Source organism: Delphinapterus leucas, chromosome 10 (assembly GCF_059928025.1).
Source record: "Delphinapterus leucas isolate spDelLeu-1000000601 "Yukka" chromosome 10, BTC_Dleu_Yukka2, whole genome shotgun sequence".
Classification (NCBI taxonomy): domain Eukaryota; kingdom Metazoa; phylum Chordata; class Mammalia; order Artiodactyla; family Monodontidae; genus Delphinapterus; species Delphinapterus leucas.
The window spans coordinates 73445678-73466575 of record NC_143138.1 but is presented as its reverse complement, the minus strand read 5'-3'; the positions used below and the strand labels follow the sequence as shown (position 1 = coordinate 73466575).

The 20898-nt window shown below is 40.9% G+C and overlaps 1 long non-coding RNA gene across 4 annotated transcripts in view; it reads left to right on the top strand.

Moving 5' to 3' along the window:
- The window catches only part of LOC149748294 (uncharacterized), a 35129-nt gene extending 16169 nt beyond the window's left edge, over positions 1-18960 (top strand). For all 4 annotated transcript variants that reach the window (XR_016394485.1, XR_016394484.1, XR_016394483.1 and 1 more), the window contains one exon: positions 921-18960. This is a non-coding gene — a long non-coding RNA (uncharacterized LOC149748294). The remainder of the gene's footprint in view (positions 1-920) is intronic.
- The last annotated feature ends 1938 nt before the right edge of the window (positions 18961-20898 follow it).

The window sequence follows — 20898 nt, the reverse complement described above, 5'->3', positions numbered from 1 at the left end:
GGGCTTCTCTCTAGTTGTAGCATGCAGGCTCAGTAGCTGTGACGCGTGGGCTTAGGGATCGAACCCGTGACCCTTGTGTTGGAAGGTGAATTCTTAACCACTGGACCACCAGGGAGGTCTTGAGGAGCAAGTTTTGAAGGGGTGAGTTTGAGTGGTGTGTAGGACACCGAGGTAAACATGTACAGGGGACAACTAGAAACACTGGTCTGGCTTGGAACCCAAGAGGGAATGAAGTCAGGCTGAAGATGCACAGAAGTTTTGAAGGCTTTTTCATACAAGCATCCCTTCTTAAAAGGTAAGTAATTCCATGGGTGAAATGAAATCAAACTACAATTTAGAGTTTTAGATTTATCTTTCATTGATAGCAAAGCCATTTAGAAATAAGATTTACAGTAAAAACCTGGGATAGGATCAATGGCATGAAGTCAGAACCAGGTACAGGTGGAAGGCCATTTTGTAGTATCTTCCAGTTTTGCTGGGGATTCAACCATCAGCAGAATCTGGTGACTAATTAAGTATAGAGATTGAAGGAGAGGGAAGAGTCTAAAAAATTAGTTCCCTCCCCCAAAGTTTCCTTTCTTAGATCTACATTTTCCATCATGTATAACATCTTATGATCTATGCCCCATTTCGATATCACTGATTTTAAAATTTTCTGAATTAAATTTTGCTTCCATTTTCTTCACCTATTTTCCAGTAAATTTATATGAGTTTCATGATCTTCTACTTCCTCCTTTTTTCCCCTTTCTCCTCTTCCTGCTTTTTGTGAACAAAAGAAAATAAAACCTCTTCCTTTACTGACTATATAACAGGTGTAGCAGAATTCTTGATTTTTTTAATTGAATATTTTACAGGCATTCATTCTTGATTCATTGTCAATAGCTGTCTAATTCTTTGAAATTGTTTTTCAACTAATACAGTGATTTTCATCTCTAACACCTAAGTATGGCCTAGTAGTCAACGCTCCAAGACTTGGAATTCACCTGATTTGACCTGATCTACTTATCCAAGAGGTATATATTTAGAAAGATCACATAGATAAATGCAGTGTCCATAGCACTAGCATTTCAAGGATTAAAGAAAAAGTAACTTGCCAGGTCATATAGTTTTGTAATCAAGTTGAGAAGAAAGATCACTATGATAAATGTGCTACAATCCCAGATTTTGAACAGGACTTTTTCTTTTAGTTGTTTCAAAACTATTTCTGCCTCAGTAAAAATTAACAGCAGTGGACTTCATGTCATCTTATTTGTGGAAATAACTGCGGTTAAAAAAAATAATTACCACTTAATTTTTGTTAGCAAGAAAGCCCAAGGAAAGTAATGTTAAAAATAAGGAAATGGAGCTGAGTGCTTAGTGATTAGCATCTGGAGACACCACTTAATGTACTTAACTTTTTCAACATTTAATTGATGAAAATTGAGGCTCAATAAAAATTTTCTAAGGAGCAAAATGTCTAATGAATATTTTATATCTAGCTTTAGATAAAACAGTTTTACAGCATAATTAAAGGTAAATCTGCAAAATCCTAGGTAATAGGGCTTCCCTGGTGGCGCAGTGGTTAAGAATCCGCCTGCCAATTCAGGGAACGTGGGTTCAAGCCCTGGTCCGGGAAGTTCCCACATGCACTGAAGCAACTAAGCCCGCGAGCCACAACTACTGAGCCTGCGCTCTGGAGCCCGCGAGCCACAACTATGGAGGCCCGCGTGCCTAGAGCCCGTGCTCCTCGACAAGAGAAGCCGGCGCACAGCAAGGAACAGTAGCCCCCGTTCGCCATAACTAGAGAAAGCCAGTGCGCAGCAACGAAGACCCAACGCAGCCAAAAATAAATAAATAAAATAAATTAATTAAAAAAAAACTTAGGTAACAGATTTTTTTCTAAGATGAAAAAGTTCCTTTGATTACATAATTGAGACATGCTCATTTAAAAAAAATTCAATTGATCCAGAAAAGCAGGAAATAAACTAAATTACATAAACCTCACCAGCCACAGATAAGCATTGTTAAAATTTTGTGAACTTGCTTCCAACCGTCTCTTCATACATATATTTGTGTATGCATATGTATGCCCGTAGCGTGACCTACACAGAATCATACTGTTCTGTAAACTGATCCTTTCATTTTGCAACACGTTGTGGACACCTTTCCATTTCCATAAATATAGATCTGGTTCCAGCTTTCTAAACAGATGCGTAGTATTACGCTCTATATAAACACCGTAACTTAGCCAACCATTCCCACACTGTTGAACATTTGGGTTGTTCCCAAGGCTTTTTTTTTTTTTTTTTTTTTTTTTTGCGGTACGCCGGCCTCTCACTGTTGTGGCCTCTCCCGCCGCGGAGCACAGGCTCCGGACGCGCAGGCTCAGCGGCCACGGCTCACGGGCCCAGCCACTCCGCGGCATGTGGGATCTTCCCCGGCCGGGGCACGAACCCGAGTCCCCTGCATCGGCAGGCGGACTCTCAACCCCTGCGCCACCAGGGAAACCCCCAAGGCTTTCTTTTAATTAGCAATACCATGGTAAACATCCCTGTCATATTTCTTTCTTTCTTTTATTATTATTATTTTTAAAGATTATTTGATGTGGACCATTTTTAAAGTCTTTACTAAATTTGTTACAAGATTGCTTCTGTTTCATGTTTTGGTCTTTTGGCCCTGAGACATATGGGATCCCAGCTCCCCGACCAGGGATCAAACCCACACCCCCTGCATTGGAAGGCGAAGTCCCAACCAATGGACTGCCAGGGAAGTCCCCTTATTATTTATTTATGTATTTATTTATTTGTTCATTCAAATAAAACATGGCTCGGGACTTCCCTGGCAGTCCAGTGGTTAAGACTCCATGCTTCCACTGCAGGGGGAACAGGTTTGATCCCAGTTCAGGGAACTAAGATCCCACATGCCGCACAGTGCGGCCAAAAAAAAAAAAAAAACAGAAACAGACAAAAAAAATATATGACTCAGAGCCCCCACTCATCAAGGTGGACAAGAGTTATTTCTGGGATTCTTTTCCCCGCTACAGTGAATTATATATGACCTCCAGGGTTTGAGTGGCCCTAGGAAACTGGATTGGGGTTATGCTATTGATCCTCCTTTGTCTGGCCAGAGACAGTCCTCTCCAGAAGTCTTCTCCATTCTAGGCAGGGAAGCAGCCCCGCAACACTTTTAAAGCTGCTTTCAGGATCTCAGTGCTTAGTGACCTGTCTCCCAGGCATCCTGCAGCCATCCCAACCTGGGTCTGTTCTTTTCGAGGGAGATACTTGGAAATCCTAAAATTCCACAACCCCTCCCCAGCCTTAGTGTTGTCTTTATACTAGTAAAGGCTATTTTCTTGAGGAGATGGGGAAAAGGAACTACCACTAAACCTCTCCATATAAACCTATAACAGACAACTAGACAGTTGACTGTGGAGGAGTTACTTAACCTCCTGAAACCTCAAATTCTTTATCTATCTATAAGATAACAACAAATAGCAACTCCATCCTGCCAGTTGTAGAGACCAGAAAATTTAGTTGTCTTTAGCTTCCCTCATTCTCTCACTGCCACTCATATTCTGCCTCCTGAAGCTTCAGAACAGAACGAGAATCTGACCACTTCTCTCCACCTACCCTGCTTCTACCTTGGGCCAAGTCTCCACCATGTCTCACTTGGATCTTTGCAGTAGCCTCCTAATAGGTCTCCTTGATTCTACCCTTATTCCCGTCATCAATTTTCTTTTGAAAAGGATGATGGCTTTCATCTAACTTTGAGGAAAAGGCAAAATTCTTAGACTAACCTAGAAAGCCCTCTTATATGACTTAGCACTACCTCCCCCACTTCTGATCTCAGTTCCAACCATCCTCTTCTTCAGTCACACTCCCCTTGCCAAAACATGTCAGGCATGCCTTTTGCATTATCCTCAGGATAATAGTTTCTCCATGCAGGTATCTGCTCAATTACCTTTAACATTATCCCCAGAGCCTGCTTCATTTTTCTCCACAGCACTTATCACTGACATAGAGTATGTTTATTTCACTATCTCTTAAAACTGGAATATAAGCCTGTTGAAGGAAGGACTTGTCTATTTCTATTTAGGTTTTCAGTGCCTAGAGAGTACCTAGCACACATTAGGGGCTCAATAAATATTTGCTGAATAAATGAATGGACAATTATATCTTTCAGAATTGGAGTGAGGGTTCATTCTGATAACGTTAATGCCTATCGAATAGGAAAGACTATTTGAGCACAGATTGTTGCTGTATCATCATTATTATTATATTTATACTAGTCTTTGAAGACTATATTAGAAAAAGGGTATTCCAGCAAAGAACTGACTGAAGCAGAGGCTTACAAGTAGGAAATACCCTGTAGGTAAGTGTGACCTGCACTGAAAACTAAATATTGGTAAGAGCTAGTGTTGGAAATGTAGGGATGAATATGGAGGGAACTGAATTCAAGGCTCAGAAGTACGGGTTTGTCCCTAACAGTGGGGAACCATCCAGGATTTTCAGCCAAGGAAGATATGATAAAATCTTGGTTTTTGAAACTTCTGTGGTGATAATCAGTTATCCTGTGTTGCAAAGTTGCATTTTGTGGCTCGTGGGAGGTGTGTTTGTTAATCAGAGAAAACGGTGTGTTTCTTTAAGAAACTTTGCTGGACCTTTTTGTCTGATAGGACCTGGCCTGTGACCTTATTTATGATCCCCTCTTTTCATGCAGACACCAAACATCCTCCATGTGAAGAAAAAGAAGGCTGAGATCCAGAGCCTTGGTGATTCACTCTTAGTTATTTCCCCTTTCATGATTCTAATTTGCTCACCCTTTGAATTGTCTTCTTCAGACTGTGGCTGTATTTCATGTCTTGGTTTTCCACCTCACAGGCAATTTCTGACCATATCTTTCTCCATGACATAACCCCACTGTCATTTAAAATCTCGCCATCCAAAGTGCGGTCCTGGGACCAGTAGCACTGGCATCACCTGAGAGCTTGTTAGAAATACAGAATTTTCAGGACCCACCTGAATTAGAATCTGCATTTCAACAAGATCCCTGGTGATCTGTGTGTACATTAATGTTTAAGAAGCACAACACTTAAGTATCCCTTAACCAATGGATGCACCAGTGTCCCCCAGGATCCCCTCATCACCTCAAATAAACATACAGAGAGGGCTTCCCTGGTGGTGCAGTGGTTAAGAATCCGCCTGCCAATGCAGGGGACACGGGTTCGAGCCCTGGTCCGGGAAGATCCCACATGCCGCGGAGCAACTAAGCATGTGCGCCACAACTACTGAGGCTGTGCTCTAGAGCCCGTGAGCCACAACTACTGAAGCCCGCGCACCTAGAGCCCGTGCTCCGCAACAAAGAATAGCCCCCGCTTGCTGCAACTAAAGAAAGCCCACGCGCAGCAACGAAGACCCAGTGCAACCAAAAATAAATAAATAAACTTATTTTAAAAGAAACAAAACCAAAAAGCATACAGAGTGTTTGCTTTCTAAACAAACTTCCAGACAATTCCCCCTAGCCACCCTTTCCAACTGGAGAGCTTTCCACACTCTACCTTCTGTGCAGAAAATCTGAAGCAGCAATGCTTTGAATGTTCGGTGTTTCTCAAGGTACAATCCTCAGATCACCTGCATCTGAACAACCTAGAGAGTTTGTTAAAAATGCAGATACCCCATCCTACCTACATTTACTGAATCTGACTCTTTAGGGGAAGGGCACTGCAAACCACTTTTTCAACTAACATATGATACATACCAACAATCAGAGAACCATCAGAAAACTCCTGGCTGCAAAAACAAATGCAGCTTTAATAGCTTCCCCTTCTTGGTATTGAAACCTTTTTCCAGCTTTGACTCCATTCCCTCATCCAGCCCTGCACTGGGTTATTTGAAATACAGTAATTTTAGCTATCATCCTATTGTTAGAGAGTGCTATTTTTGCAAGAGATCTCATCCAAGTGCTGCTCTGATACCTCTTTTACAAAACTATGTAAATAGCATTCCAGAATTTCTTTTTTACAGGTTATCAGTCTTAACATACAAATGAAATATAAATGTTTCTATCAAATAATTTAATGTTTATTTTTCTGCTTCTTAGTATTTTCTTATGCAATAAAAGATTTTTCCTGCGTCTGATGCTTCTTTAAAGTCACTGTGCTCCTCTTCATCAACGTCTCATATCAGGACGGTTAGTTTCATAGTCAGTCCTATTGGAAAAGTACCTAACATGACTTTATAATAACATTCTCTAGGGTCTGGGAGTTTGGGGGCAGGGATAAATGCTGAAACAGGGACTTGGTGCCTGCAGTTTGCTGGTCTACCTCTATTGCTACAGTCTACATCAAGGCCTTCTACCACTGACATGAAAGTTGAGCAGAATGGGTGAAAGAATGGCAGCACTAGTTGCATAACTATTATGAAATGAAATTACACAGTTTGAATCCACATTAATAGATATTAAATGTTAATATCTATTAACATTAGATGTTAATAGAAATGTTAATATCTATTATCATTTTATTACTAAATGATACCTCTTGCAAATAAAATTTAAACAAAGTCTGAATCTTAATGAAGAGGGATCAAGAGAGAATAAAATGTTTTCCAGACTTCCGCATCCACCCCCAACAGTGCTGTTTTAGATCTTAAAATCCTTCTTTCAAAAAACTAGAAAATCAAAACGAAAAATCTCTTTTCTCTCTTAAAGGGGTTCAAGACTTCAAAGGCATTCTTTAATGAGTCTATCTTTATGTATCCTTTTCTGAACCCTCAGCAAGATCTAATCTTATTCTTTTAGAGTGCCTATAGTACTTCCTTTTCTCATTTCCAGTTCTATTACTCTTCCTTGATTTGTGGTCATATCTGGGCCTCTCCTTCTCAGTTGTACTTCCTTGGCCAGTTGTAAATTTCTTTAGGCAGAAACTGTGTATTCTCCTTTTTGTACCTATCAACAATATTTATTGCATTCGTGTTTTTTTTTTTTCTTTTTAAAAGCAACGTTAGGGGTTGAGCTATTCTTATTTATTTATTTATTTATTTATTGGGTCTTCTGTTGCTGCGCGCGGGCTTTCTCTAGTTGCAGCAAGCGGGGGCTACTCTTCATTGCGGTGCGAGGGCTTCTCATTGCAGTGGCTTCTCTTGTTGCGGAGCACAGGCTCTAGGCAAACAGGCTTCAGTAGTTGTGGCACATGGGCTTCAGTAGTTGTGGCTCACGGGCTCAAGAGCGCAGGCTCAGTAGTTGTGGCATGTGGGCTTAGTTGCTCCGTGGCATGTGGGATCTTCCCGGACCAGGGCTCAAACCCATGTCCCCTGCATTGGCAGGAGGATTCTTAACCACTGCGCCACTAGGAAAGCCCTATTGCATTCTTTATGCTCAGCAAAGTGAGGCCTACAAAAGTATAAATTATAAAACAAACAGTTTAGCTTGGAAGAAAAATTTTACCCATGTAAAACTGTAGCAATTACTGTAAGAGAATATAAAAGTATATAACTAATAGAGACGTGAGTCTTGATCCCATACAGTTCCGTCATGGGAGGTGCAAAACCACTGAAGAAGGTGAGTATGGAAGCCCGGGCTCTCAACACTAAGCACATTTAGCCTTAGGATCTACACTTAAAATCCCAGTGGTCTAGAGAGGGTAGACGCCCTCAGTAAGAGCTGCTGAGATTCAAATTGAAAATGAGGTGGGAGCGAATATCTCCAAGCTACCATGATGAACCAAGGCCAAAGCTCTTGGTTCAATTTTTCTGGATTCCATAATTGCCAGCATTTCTGTATGCCTCAAGGGGCAAGGAGCACCTGAAGATCATTAACATTAGCCAGGCAGGTGCCATTCTAGTCAAGTCATTATTATCTCTCACTTGGATGGATGATTGAAATTGCTTCTTAAATGTTTTTTCCACTTCATTGTTATCTCCTCCTCCTCTGTGTCAGGGGTCCCCACGACCACTTCTCGTGTTCAATGATTTGCTAGGAAGACTTTAACAGGACTCAGAAAACATATAATCATACTCATGGCTATGAAGTATTACAGAAAAAGTGTTCAAAACAAAGTCAGCAAAGGGAAAAGGCACAGGGGGCAAAGTCTAGGGAAAACCAGGCCCAAGCTTCCAAGAGTCTTCTCCCACTAGAGTCACACAGGATGTGCTTAATTCCCCTGGCAATAAGTTGTGACAGCACATGTAAAATGTTGCCAACCAGGGAAGTTTGTTTAAAACTCAGCATCCAGGGACTTCCCTGGTGGTCCAGTGGTAAAGAATCTGCCTTCCAGTGTAGAGGACACGGGTTCGATCCCTGGTTGGGGAACTAAGATCCCACATGCCATAGGGCAACTAAGCCCGTGTGCCACAACTACTGAGCCCATGGGCCTCAATGAGAGAGTCCACGTGCTGCAGACTACAGAGCCCACATGCCACAACGAGAGAGAAGCCCGTGGGCCACAACAAAAGGTCCCCATGCCTCAACGAAGAATCCTGCGTGCCGCAACTAAGACCCAACACTAAAAAACTAAAACTTTTTTCTTTAGCCCAAAAAACTAAAGAAAATTAATAAATATAAAATTTTAAAAAAGAAAACCTCAGCATCCACAGATTGGGGGCAAATCACATAGACATGTTCTGCCTAGCAGGTACCAAAATCCCAGATTCCTCAAAGGAAAGCAGGTGTTCAACATACAGCACATTGTTTATACAAACAGTTCATGCAAAGTGAGCCAATCTTATCAACGGGGTGATGGGAACCCTCCCAAAACCCGAGTTTCCAGACACCTGCCAAGGACCAATCCTGTAAGCCAGATTTTCAAAAGACAGCACTCAGGCCTACTATGTCAACTCATTTCTGCACATCTTCTAACCCATTCTCCAGTCAATAACCAAAGGAATCTTCTTGAAATATAAACCAAATTATGTGTATTGTATTTGGACTAAAATCCAAACTCTTTACCATGGTCCACAAGTCCCTGCATGATGTCAATAACTCCTTCCCCTCAAACTCATCTCTTGTCACTCTCCTCAGCAACACCCTGCAGCCACTTTGGCTTCCTCTAAGTTTTGAAAACATCACTGCCCAACAGAACTTTCCTTGCTAACGGAAATGTTCTTCTGCACTCTCCAGTCATCTCTTGGTGTCCACCAACCACACACAGTTATTGAGCACCTGAAATATGGCTAGTGCAATTGAAGAAATGAATTTTTAATTTTATTTAATTCTAATTAATTTAAATTTAAATAGCCAAACGTAGGTAGTTTGGCTACCATACTGGGCAATGCAGCTCTAGAACACATTGAGTTTTTCCCATTTTAAGGCCTTTTGCTGTATAGGAACTTACAGATCAAACTAAAATGCTTGAATCACATAGTTTATTAAATTAATTTAAAACACAGCACAGAGCAAGGGAAAAGAGAAAGGGTAAGTTAACACACTATTAGGAAAGGTTGCATGAATGGTGGAAGGATCACACTGCTCAAATCCTGGGTTATGTAATGCTTGTATATCCTCCCTTTCTTTGCTGTGTCAGCCTTCTCTGCTGACAGACCAGAGTTGAGGTCCAATCAAGAGGGCCCACAGACAGAAGGTGCCCTGGGCCAGTGGTACACACTTGTTCTACCAGAAAGATGCCGGGACAAGTACACCTGGCCAATAGCTGTAGCTTGCCAATTACCCTGCTGAACAGCTATGAGTTTTTATGTTTTGGGCAGAAGACACATACGCCAGAACAGTTATTACCAGTGAGTGGCTGGATTAAGAGCTCATAAATATTAAGTGCTCATGTATATTTAGTGTATCCTAGACATTAAATATCCTAGGATGTTCAACCACCAACATCCTAGACATTAAATATCTTGTATATATTTAATTTGTCATGAATATTTATTTAGTGCTTATGTGCCTTATGTATACTTAGTGCCTCTCAACTATTACTCTTGGTCTTTTAATTCCTTTCTATTTACATTTAACACACATGCTCTACCCACTAACTACTTATCTAAACTTAATATATGTTATGAGTTTCATTTATCCCATTTGCTTTTTCTTTTCTTCTGCCTCATAACTCAGTATTCTCAAGCAGTGTAACTAATGCACCTTATACCTCTGCACATATTTCTTCTCTGCATGGTGACCATCCTCTGGCTCATCCCATAACAAGCTCCAAGAGCCTTTAGGTCTCAGTGGAAACGTCACCTCCTCAGAAAGGCCTTCTCTGATCACCCATCTGCTATGGACTGAATTGTGTCCCTTCCCAAATTCACAGTTGAAGCCCTAACCCTAATATGACTGTATTTGGAGATAGGGCCTTTAGGGGGGTTAAATGAGGTCATAATCTGATAGGATTTGTGTTCTTATAAGAAAAGGAAGAGACACCAGAGATTTCTCTCTCTCCTTGTACACAGTAAGGAAAGGCCATGTGAAAACACAGCAAAAAGGCAGCTATCTACAAGCCAGGAAGAGAGGGTTCACCAGAAACGAATCCTGATGGCACCTTGATCTTGGGCTTCTGGTCTCTAGAACTGTGAGAAAATAAATTTCTGTTGTTCAAGCCACTCAGTCTATAGTATTTTGTTATGGCAGCCTCTGAATTTTTTTTACTCATGATACTTCTAACACCAAATGTATGGATATTTTCCTCACACTAACCAATTCTCCAACTCTTCGGACACCAAGTGGGTGTTCAACAATTCAATTCAATTCTAACACTATATACCTAGGGTTAGCATCGGATCCCTCAGGTGAAAGGGTTCAGTTCCACAAAACTGCCCCCACTTCGGACACCAGTCACGAGTCCCAGGTACTTCTGACCAACTGGCTATTAATCAGGAGTTCCCACAATTCCCTCCTCAGGTTTGATAATTTGCTAGGACAGCTCACAGAACTCAGGGAAACACTTTACTTACTATTACTAGTTTATTATAAAAGATGCAACTCATGAACAGCCAGATGGAAGAGATGCATAGGGCAAGGTATGGGGGAAGAAGTGCAGAGTTTCCATGGTCTCTCCTAGCACCTCCATGTGTTCACCAACCCAGAAGCTTTCTGAACCCCATCATTCAGGGGTTTTTATGGAGGTTTCATTATGTAGGCACAATTGATTAAATCACCAGCAACTGGTGATTAGCTCAATCTCCAGCACCTCTCCCCTCCCCTTCTGTGGGGTTGAAAGTTTCAACCCTCTAATTATGCCTTTCTGGCAACCAGCCCCCAGTCTGAAGCTATCTAGGGGGCCCCAGTCACCAGTCATCTCATTAGCATACAAAAGTCCCTCTTATCACTCCAGAGACTCCAACGGTTTTAGGTGCTGTATGCCAGCAACCTGGGACACAAATCAAATATTTATTTTTATCATATAATTCAGCCCTAGCAGACTAATACACCATCTATCAAATCCTTCTAAAGTAGGTCTTTCCCACCCCCATTAATCTGTATCTTATCACAATATTTACTTCTTTACACATAATTCATCATTATTTTTAGTTATTTGCTTGCTTACTTTTTAAAAAAATTTTTGGCTGTGCTGGGTATTAGTTGTGGCAAGTGGGATCTTCGTTGAGGCATGTGGGATCTTTAGGTGCAGCATGTGGACTTCTTAGTTGCAGCACGCAGACTCTTAGTTGCAACATGCATGAGGGATCTAGTTCCCCAAACAGGGATCAAACCTGGGCCCCCTGCATTGGGAGCACAGAGTCTTACCCACTGGACCACCAGGGAAGTCCCTTGTTTACTTTCTTTTTACCTGTTTCCCACAACAAACTGTAAGCTCTGCTATGGCTGCAACTATGTCTGTTTTGCTCATTTTTGTAACCTCAGCTAGTTGTCAATGAATATTTATGAATGAAACTTCAAAGTACTTATTAAAAAATGAGTGAATGAAACTCTGAAGTACATATTATTGTTTGACAACAAACAAACCTATAATTCAGCAAACGTGGCTCTTGAAAATAATTGAAAATTATTTTCAATGTATGACTGTGCCTGAAGCCAACATTTTATTTTATCGTGGTAAAATATACATAACATAAAATTTACCATTTTAACCATTTTATGTATACAGTTCAGTGACATTAAGTCCATGCAGACTGTTGTTCAACCACCAAAGCTATCCATCTCTAGAACTTTTTCATCATTTCAAACTGAGACTCTGTACCCATTAAACAATATCTTCCCATTCCCTCCTCCTCCTAGTCCCTGGCAACCACCATTCTACTTTCTGTCTCTGAGTCTTATATGAGTCTCTAGGCACATCATATTAAGTGGAATCATATAATATTTGACTTTTTGTGTCTATCTTATTTCACTTAGCATCATATCTTCAAGGTTCATCTATGTTGCGGCATGTGTCAGAATTTTAATCCTTTTTCAGGCTGAATAATATTCCACTGTATGTATATACCACATTTTGTTTATCCATTCTCCTGTAGATGGACATTTGGGTTGTTTCCTCCTTTTGGCTATTGTGAATAATGTTGCTATGAACACTGATGTACAAATAATTGTTTGAGTCCCTGCTTTTAATTCTTTGGGGTATATACCCAGAAGTGGGATTGCTGTATTATGTGACAATTCTTTTTTTTTTTTTTAAATGTGACAGTTCTATGTTTAATTTTTTTGAGGAACTTCTATACTGTTTTCCACAGTGGCTGCATCATTTTACGTTCCCACTGGCAATGTGCAAGGATTCCAATTTCTCCACATCCTCACTAACATGTGTTATTTTCTTTTGTTTTTGATTGTTTGTTTTTGATAGTAGCCTACTTAATGGGCGTGAAGTGGTTTCTCATGGATTTGATTTGCATTTCCCTAATGATTAGTGATGTTGAGCATCTTTTCATGTGCTTATTGACCATCTGTATATCTTCTTTGGAGAAATGCCTTTTTAAGTCCTTTGCCCATTTTTGAATTGGGTTGTTTTTTGTTGTCTTTCAAGTTGTAGGAGTTCTTTATATATTTTGGATATTAATCCCTTAACAGATTAATGATTTGCAAATATTTTCTCCCATTCTGTAGGCTGTCTTTTCACTCTGCTGATGGCATCCTTCGATGCACAAAAAATTTTTAATTTTGAGGAAATCCAATTTACCTATTTTTTTCTTTTGTTGCCTGTGCTTTTGCTGTCATACCCAAGAAATCATTGCCAAATCCAATGTCAAGAAGCTTTTTTTCTATGTTTTCTTCTAAGAGCTTTATAGGTTTAGCCCTTATATTTAGGTCTTTGATCCATTTTGAGTTATTTTTGTATAGGGTTTAAGGTAAGGGTCAACTTCATTCTTTTTTCATTCTTCTTCTATCTTATGGATATCCAGTTTTCCCAGCACCGTTTGTTGAAAAGTGTATCCTTTCCCCATTGAATGGTTTTGGTACCCTTGTCAAAAATCATTTGACCATATATGCAATGGGTTATTTTGGGGCTCTCTATCCTATTCCATTGATCTATATGTTTGTCTTTATGCCAGTGCCACAGTATTTTGATAACTGTAGCTTTGTAGTAAGATTTGTAATCAGGGTGTGTGAGTCCTCTGACTTTGTTTTTCTTTGAAACCAAATTTTTAATCCTACAAATAATTTCCAAAATTATTTGTAGGGGTTGCCATCTCAGCAACAGTGCAAAAATACACATTTCACAGCAACTATTTCCAATAAGAACTGGTCTTCTATGTAAATTCTTCACAAGAAGGTGTCTAGGAATAGCAGTCCTAGTTTGGAGTCACTGTATCTCTTTTATTTTCCTTAGACAAAACTCTTACTCACACTTGAATTAGAATTTGCAGTATCTTAGCCTTTTGTTCAGGCTGGCACTGCCCAGCTGGGATATCAGCCAAAGAAGACTTCCTGGATTAAGTTTAACTTAGGTAACTCTTTCAGTTTGGGCTATCAGGCTCCATTAGTTTGCCCAGAATACAGAAGAGAACAAACATGTTCAAAACAAGCTGGTTGGGATTTTATCAGGCAGGGTTGCTGCACATTCAAGGTTAGACTAAAAAAAAAAAAAAAAAGTCAATGAGAGAAAAATCATAACAGAAAGTTAAAGGCAAACTCTCAAAACTAGGCAGAGCCTTTCTGGATTGCCTCTGTATATGACAAAAAGAGAATCAAGCTTATTTTAGTGGGGTCTTTGAGATTTTCTCTCCATTTCAGGTTGTGCAGAAGAAAAATTATAGTTTGAGAAACTTGCCTGGTATTTTGCTTTTCTCCTAACAGAGGTAGGGTGGGGTAGTAAGAAAGAATGTTGGACTGTGTCTAAGGAGCTCTGGCTTCCAACAGGATTTTGCCACTGACTTGCAATGGGAAATAAGTCACTGGCTCTCTGAGCTACAATTTCCTCAACCATGTACTGAAAGAATTGTTGGATTTTTAAGAACTCTAACAGCTCTAATAATATGACAGAATCATGGTTTTTTGTGGGTTTTTTTAAACCTCCTCTAGATACTTCTCTTATTCTCTAATTCTTAGAAAATGGTGTAAAACGGTTATTAGCATTCATGTTTTGTCTGCTCTGCTAAATTGTACGGTCCTAGAAAACATCACATTCAGTTTGCTATCCCTCACAATTTAAGACTATAGCTTTTATAAGGTAAATATTTGAAGGAAGGAAGGGAGAATGAGTTGAGCTATCTTTTTTCGTGTGTGTGTGGCACGCGGGCCTCTCACTGCTGCAGCCTCTCCCATTGCGGAGTACAGGCTCCGGAAGCGCAGGCCCAGCGACCATGGCTCACGGGCCCAGCCGCTCCACAGCATGTGGGATCCTCCCGGACCGGGGCACGAACCCGCGTCCCCCGCATCGGCAGGCGGACTCTCAACCACTGCGCCACCAGGGAAGCCCTGAGCTATCTTTTTTTGAAGATTATTTTTCAGTGATAGTTGCTTCATAATTTTGTAGAGATAAATATCCTTTAGCTAGGTGATAATGATTATATTATAGTAATAGTATTTCTCCCTGTTTTGTCCAATTAAAAATAAATTGTGGATTATTTTATAATATAAAAACCCAGAAGCAATGCATTATGTGAGTTAGTATTCTATTATACTGCTTTTTTGGTAAATAAATTCTCAGGGAAGATTTCCTATGAGCAACTCGATGTGATAAAAGGCTAATGTAATGAATCAGGATTATTTACCATGTGCTGCAAATGTTAGAAGAGCTAGCTCAAACTAGTTCAACCAAAAAGGAAAATTTATTTGACTCATATATCTGAAAAGTTCAGGCTTGGCTAAATCTAGGGCCAAATGGATCTCTAGGGCCATTTCTTCATTTATGGTGGTAAGGCTGCTAACAGCGCCAAGCTATCCTCTCAGTAATTCTGGTGTTTGGACAGTGCCTCTTTCAGAACAGTTCTAATGCCTCCCAGAGTTGAGCTGCATCATTTAAATGAGTCACACATGGAAATGTGCCTGCATTCGTCATTGCTCTAGGTCTATGGAATACACTGATTAGCTAGGATTGGGTTGTATGCCCACACTGCAGTTCAGGGGTAGCATTTACCTCCTCCTGAACCTCATGGACTGAGAATGATCATGGGGTGGCTTCCTGTTGGGAAACTGGGGACTCTTTTTGCGTTTTTTTTGGCCGTGCCATGCGGCTTGCAGGATCTTAGTTCCCTGACCAGGGATCGAACCCGCAGTGAAAAGCGCGGAGTCCTAACCACCAGGGGATTCCCAGAAAACTGGGGACTCTTAAGCAGAAGATGCAATGAGTGATAGCCAAGTAGGAGCAGTGGGAATTCACAACAAAAAACAAATCCTAGGGTTTCCCTGGTGGCGCAGTGGTTGCGAGTCGGCCTGCCGATTCAGGGGACACGGGTTCGTGCCCCTGTCTGGGAAGATCCCACATGCCGCAAAGCGGCTGGGCCCGTGAGCCATGGCCACTGAGCCTGTGCGTCCGGAGCCTGTGCTCCGCAATGGGAGAGGCCACAACAGTGAGAGGCCCCCGTACTGCGCAAAAAAAAAAAAAAAAAACAACACAAATCCTAGCTCTGCAAAACAAATTATTTTTAATTTTGTTTTTATATAAAAGTAATGAACTGAGAATCAACTCTATACACAAACTTGTTTCTAGCATTTAACTTCTAAAGCTTTCTGATGTAGCTTTGTACACTGTAAAAGCTTTAATGCAAAAGCTGACTCATGTCAGTTATGAATCACATCTGGCTGCAAATGACAGATCTAACTATAGTGCCTTGAACAGATAAGGGTTAATTTTGACGTTCAGAGGTAGAACTGCCTGCTATATAAACATATATTTTTCTTTTTTCCTGTGTACTTTTTTTTTTTTTTTTTGCGATACGCGGGCTTCTCACTGCTGTGGCCTCTCCCGTTGCGGCGCACAGGCTCCGGACGCGCAGGCTCAGCGGCCACGGCTCACGGGCCCAGCCGCTCCGCGGCATGTGGGATCTTCCCGGACCGGGGCACGAACCCGTGTCCCCTGCATCGGCAGGCGGGCTCTCAACCACTGCACCAGCAGGGAAGCCCTTCCTGTGTACTTTTTAAAGAGTATAACCAGATGTTCTAATCAATACTCTTGCATACATCACATGGTCACATATATCTTCTGTGAAGCTTGAGAAATGTAGTCTTTTAGTTGGGCTCAGTGCCACTCCAAATTAAACCAGCCTGCATTACTAAGGAAAAGGGGGATAATGGACATTGGGGGGCTGTCTCAGTCAGCGGGAGCTGCTATAACAAAGCAACACAGACTGGGTGATTTAAACAATAGATATTTCCTTCTCATAGTTCTGGTGCTGGCTAACTCAGTTCCCTGAAGAGGGCACTCCTCCAAATGGCCCTCTTCTTGCTGTGTCCTCACATGGCAGAGAGAGAGGTCTAGTTTCTCCTTACAAGGACATTAATCATATCAAGGGGCCCCACTATCATGACCTCATACAAACCTAATTATCTTCCAGCTCCAAATACCATCACATAGGGGGTTAGAGCTTCAACATATGAATATTCAGCCCATAACATTCCACCCCTGACAACCCCCCCAAAAAGTTTACATCCCTCTTGCATACAAAATACATTCATTTAATCCTAATGGCCCCCAAAGTCTTAACTCATTCTAGTATCAACTTTAAAGTCTACAGTTCAAAATCTCATTTAAACCAGATATGGGTGAGACACGAGGTATGATTCATCCTGAGGCAAAATTCCTCTCTAGCTGTGAACCTGTTAGACCAGGTAAGTTATGTGCTCCAGAATACAATGATGAGACAGGTACAGGGTAGACTTTACTGTTCCAAAAGGGAGAAATTGGAAGGAAGAAGAGGGTATCAGATCCCAAGTAATTCCAAAACCTCATAAGGTAAATAATATTAGATCTTGAGGCCTGAGAATAATCCTCTTTGGTTCGATGCTCTGCTTTCCAGACCCAATGGGGTGATCCCACCTCTGTAGCTATGCCAGGTGGGGGGCCCCACCCCGCAAGCTCCAGGTGGCTGCAGTCTGGCCCAGCGAATCGGAAGCAACAGATCACCCCAACCCTTGAAACTGAGGAGGCAGCCCCGATGATCTCTGAATCACCTTTGTGGTCATTCCTCCTTTGCCTTGAAGAACAGCACACGTTTGCAGCTGCCTAGCTCCACAGTCCAGTTCTGTGGGGTCTAAGAAGTCTGACAGCCTTCCTTCTGTGCTGGGGTGGCTGATTAGGTCTGTGGCTCACACTCACTATAAACAGGGTGAGAATTTTCCGAATTTTAAAGTTCTAGTTCATTTTTTGTCAACAATTCATTGTTTTGACTCATTTCTCTCTTTTGCGTTTAATGCTAAGTGGCCAGAAGGAACCAAACTGCTTCTTCATCACTTTGCTTAGAAATTTCCTTGGTTAACTATCCAGTTTCATAGCTTGCAAGTTTTTCCTTCCACAAAACACTAGAATATAGTTCAGCCAAGTTCTTTTGCCACTTTATAACAAGGAGCACCTTTTCTCCATTGTCCAATAACATGTTCCTCATTTCCATCTGAGATCTCACCAGAATAGCCTTTACCACCCATATATATACTAACATTCTACTGATGATTTACATATTCTCTAAAAAGAGGGAAGCTCTCCCTCCAGTTCTCCCCTTTTCTTTGTGAGTCCTCACCAAAATCATTGCCCTTAATGGCCATATTTCTAGCAGGCACCTCCAAACTCCTCCAGCCTCAACCCCTTGTCCAATTCAAAGCCACTTCAATATTTTCAGGTATTTGTTACGGTAGCACCTCACTCTCAGTACCAAAATCTGTATTAATTAGCCTCCAGAGAAAAAGAACCAATAGGACTGAGATACATATACAGAGAGAGAGGGAGAGGGAGAGACTTATTATATGGAATTGGCTCATGCGGTTGTGTAGGCTGAGAAATCCCATGATCGGCAAAGGCAAGCTGGAGACCCAGGAGAGGCAATGGTATAGTTCCCGTCTGCGTTCAAAGGTCTGAGAACAAGGAGAGGGGATGGTGTAAGTTCCAGTTTGAGTCTGAGTCTTACCTAAGGCAAGATAAGACTGTTGTCCCAGCTCTAAGACAGTCAGGCAGAGAGGGAATTCTCCTTTATTCAGCCTTTCTTGTTCTATTATGTCTCCAATGGATCGGATGAGGCCCACCTACACTGGGGAGGACAAACTGCCTTACTCAAGTCCAGCAATTTAAATGTTAATCTCATCTAGAATCACCCTCATATACACACCAGAATAATATTTAACCAAATATCTGGGCACTCCATGGCCCAGTCAAGTTGACACATAAAATTAATCATCACAGTGGCATAGCAATTTCTGCCACAAAGATATTAGTGAAAACATTGTGATTTAATTCCTTTCCTTTGTTTCAGTTGTTTTCTTATTATATAAATATATATATAAAGAAAGCTTTTCGTTAAATAGATATTACACAGATGAAAAAAAAGAAATGTTTAATTCTAAGCAAAAATTTTCTCCTAAGTCAGGATATTTTTTTATCAACTCCAGTGTCTTTTTTTTTTTTTTAGATAGTCTTACAAACAGGATCATTCATTATATTTTGTGACCTACCTTTTTCTACTTAAAATATATAATTTGAATATTTCTTTGCTACAAAATATTCTTTTATGACTTTTTTTAACATCTTTATATGACATTTTTAATGACTGCTGAATTGTCTATTGAATGGCATTTTTCAGTCAATCTCCCCTTGTTAGACATTTAGTAGTTTCCAATTCTTCACTATTATAAGCAACTCTAACACACTCTTGGACAGTAGGACTCTCTCTTTTTTAAAAATTTATTTATTTTATTTATTTTTGGCTGCTTTGGGTCTTTGTTGTTGCGCGCGGCAAGCGGGGGCTACTCTTCGTTGTGGTGCGCAGGCTTCTCATTGTGGTGGCTTCTTCTGTTGCGGAGCATGGGCTCTAGGCGCGTGGGCTCAGTAGTTGTGGCTCGTGGGCTCTCGAGTGCAGGAGCAGTAGTTGTGGCGCACGGGTTTAGTTGCTCCGCGGCAGGTGGGATCTTCCCCGACCAGTGCTCGAACCCGTATCCCTTGCAGTGGGAGGTGGATTCTTAACCACTGCGCCACCAGGGAAGCCCTCTCTTGTTATCTCTCAGTGTTTAGTTACAAAAGCAATACATGCCCTCTCCAAATAACTAAAACAATACAGAATTGTGTTAAGATAAAAAGCAAAGCTCCTTATTTCTATTCATCAGCACTTCTTTCCCCCAGCGTTTCTATTCCCCATGGGGCAACCACCATAAATAGTTTACTGTGTGTCTTTCTGAATTTGTTTTCTGACTTCTTTCTTCCTTTTCCTTCCATTCTGTTAACTGTAGGTTTTTGCTTCCTGCTCTTCTCATCCTCAGCCTCAAGCAGCCTCTTCACTCTTATTTGCTGCTTAGTCTGGAAAACCAGACTAGCACATCTACTAGAATTATGTGTAGATTTAGTCAAAATAATTTATGAGTAAAAGCCTCACACCTCTCTGATTAAAGAGCATGAACTTCACTGGTTATCCTTTCTGTTTGGCATTTCGTAGTGAGCCTTTTAAAGCTACCTCCTGGTACTAACTGGGTCAAACCGTTGGTCAAGTAACCTTCAAATAAAGTGAGGTGTTACTATGTTTACTTTTCATAAGCTAAGAGTGAACTACATTTAAGAAACATTTTTATGTTAACTTTTCACGTGTTCATACAACTGACCATGAAAGGAAATTTTTGTAAAATAGGAGAAGAGCAATTAAAGATTTTTTTAGTGTTTTCATTCATTCAGTAAATATTTGCTGAGTACCTGTCACATGTATAGATATTAGGAATGTAAAAATGAAAAACCAAAGCTCTTCATCTTCTTTTTTTAAAGCTTTCACAAGTACTATTTAGGAAACACCTAACAGTATATTTTGTCTTCTTTGCCTGGATCCTCCCTTCAAAACGTGCATTTGAGCATCTTGTCTCTGAGTCATGTGGCAGTAAACTCAGTTCTCTATTGATAACACATTGGCACTTGAGCCCCTGTATTCTATGTTCTTGCCTGAGCAGCTGCAGCAGCATTTAGCTCAGGAGCAAGAGGAAGTCCTCTGGCTGCCCAAGTAGGTAGATATCCAGGACATCTGGATTCCCTTCAGGTCCTTTTGGTAAAACTAAGTCCAGAGACCTTGGCATTGCAATTCACACCATTATCTACAGCTCACCCTTTCCTTTTATCTTTCTTCTTCTTCAACTATGAAAATTGCTGAAATGCCAGGAGTTTGGTTACAGGTGAATAGGGAAGTATGGAATGTTTTTAATCCTGCTCTCAGTATTGCTGGTATTATTAGAAGATCAGCAGAGCCGTGAATCCAGTCACGCTCTTGGCTATAGCAGCCTACCCTGACTTAAGTGCTCCTCACATGAAAAAAGACCCAGGGCTTTAGTTGACAGTAAAAGCAACCTGAGCCAGTGATGTGACCTAGCTGCCAAAACTAGCCAATGTGATCTGAACCAGCATTAATC